Below are 2,500 nucleotides of genomic sequence, written 5' to 3' on the forward strand. Positions count from 1 at the left end.
TGTCCCTTAACCTAACTCAAGTTGTCCCTTAACCTAACTCAATTTGTCCCTTAACCTAACTCAATTTGTCCCTTAACCTAACTCAATTTGTCCCTTAACCTAACTCAAGTTGTCCCTTAACCTAACTCAAGTTGTCCCTTAACCTAACTCAAGTTGTCCCTTAACCTAACTCAAGTTGTCCCTTAACCTAACTCAAGTTGTCCCTTAACCTAACTCAAGTTGTCCCTTAACCTAACTCAATTTGTCCCTTAACCTAACTCAAGTTGTCCCTTAACCTAACTCAATTTGTCCCTTAACCTAACTCAATTTGTCCCTTAACCTAACTCAATTTGTCCCTTAACCTAACTCAATTTGTCCCTTAACCTAACTCAATTTGTCCCTTAACCTAACTCAATTTGTCCCTTAACCTAACTCAAGTTGTCCCTTAACCTAACTCAAGTTGTCCCTTAACCTAACTCAAGTTGTCCCTTAACCTAACTCAAGTTGTCCCTTAACCTAACTCAATTTGTCCCTTAACCTAACTCAATTTGTCCCTTAACCTAACTCAATTTGTCCCTTAACCTAACTCAATTTGTCCCTTAACCTAACTCAATTTGTCCCTTAACCTAACTCAATTTGTCCCTTAACCTAACTCAAGTTGTCCCTTAACCTAACTCAAGTTGTCCCTTAACCTAACTCAAGTTGTCCCTTAACCTAACTCAAGTTGTCCCTTAACCTAACTCAAGTTGTCCCTTAACCTAACTCAATTTGTCCCTTAACCTAACTCAAGTTGTCCCTTAACCTAACTCAAGTTGTCCCTTAACCTAACTCAATTTGTCCCTTAACCTAACTCAATTTGTCCCTTAACCTAACTCAATTTGTCCCTTAACCTAACTCAATTTGTCCCTTAACCTAACTCAAGTTGTCCCTTAACCTAACTCAAGTTGTCCCTTAACCTAACTCAAGTTGTCCCTTAACCTAACTCAAGTTGTCCCTTAACCTAACCCACGTTGTCCCTTAACCTAACCCACGTTGTCCCTTAACCTAACCCACGTTGTCCCTTAACCTAACCCACGTTGTCCCTTAACCTAACCCACGTTGTCCCTTAACCTAACCCACGTTGTCCCTTAACCTAACCCACGTTGTCCCTTAACCTAACCCACGTTGTCCCTTAACCTAACCCACGTTGTCCCTTAACCTAACCCACGTTGTCCCTTAACCTAACCCACGTTGTCCCTTAACCTAACCCACGTTGTCCCTTAACCTAACCCACGTTGTCCCTTAACCTAACCCACGTTGTCCCTTAACCTAACCCACGTTGTCCCTTTGCCTAACATAGTTCACTGCTCGGAATCTCTGGTGTCGTTGTTATCCTCATGTAGATGTCTTGCGAGTGTTGCTTACTTTCCACATATTCCTGCTATCCACTGTCAATTGTACTGCAATAGGACTATATCGCCGACCCCCCCCCCCTCCCCCCCCTCTGTCCCCCTCTGTCCCCCTCTTTGTGTCTCTGTCCTCTCAAGCTGGTCGGTCTGGCGTTTGAGTGTTAAATGAGCCTCGCAGCTGTTCAGTTGCATTCAGATGTCGACGCCCTCAGTGTACGTCGTGGTATGGTCTGTGTCCATTGTCCGCTGATGTCGTACGCGTAACCCACACGCTGTACCGATCATCGGTCGTTACGTACAGAGTGAAGTAGTGTGATACGTGTGACCGTACGCTGGCTGTGCCCAACGGTGTCGAATCTCAATTTCCATATGTTGTGCTTGATGCTACTTGTCTCGTCTCCCAATAACAGCTAGGTTGCACTGTGGTACGCCGTAGAGGCGTGTGGGAGGAACGTACGAACGCATTGTATGTCACCCTGGGTCGCTGGGGGTGGTGGTGCGGTGAGTCAGGTCAGGTCAGGTCAGCGTGAGCCGTCTGATGTAGTGACGCGTGTATTCCGACTTTGTCGTATTGCCTCACACAAAGTGCTACCCTGGTGGACCGCGTTCCATATCTGGGACATGCCGCAGATGCCGGTTGACAGTGGATCGCGGAAGGTACATCGCATACGTGCGCGGGCCACCTTCCACGTGTTCTCTTCTGCACATGTCGCAGTGTGTATGTGGTCTGATGTAGCGTGTCGTGACACATGACATCCTGGCATGCAAGAATTGTTGAATTCGCAAATGTAGGTGGACATCTACGTTTACTGCCCAAGATACGCAAATGAACTGGAAATCCGTTGTTGAGCGGTTGTTCACGCTGGAGGTGAATCTGTGATGGCGACGATCGGTACAGCTATTAACCGGTTGTTTCAGCGGTACCCGCCACATCCACACGCGTGACTAGGCCCATGTGGGTATGAAGCGATACGCGGCGGTGGCTTGGTGGGACTGTTCCCGGCCGGTGAAGGGGGGCCGCCCGGCGTGTTGGCCGCGCGCTGCGTGGGCGCACGCGCAACAGGCGGCTGGTGGGGGGCGCCGAGTGGCAGGAGCGCCAGCCGACGGGCCCGGCAGGCGGCGCAGCTACGCTG

The sequence above is a fragment of the Schistocerca gregaria genome, unplaced genomic scaffold (assembly GCF_023897955.1).
Source record: "Schistocerca gregaria isolate iqSchGreg1 unplaced genomic scaffold, iqSchGreg1.2 ptg000609l, whole genome shotgun sequence".
NCBI lineage: Eukaryota > Metazoa > Arthropoda > Insecta > Orthoptera > Acrididae > Schistocerca > Schistocerca gregaria.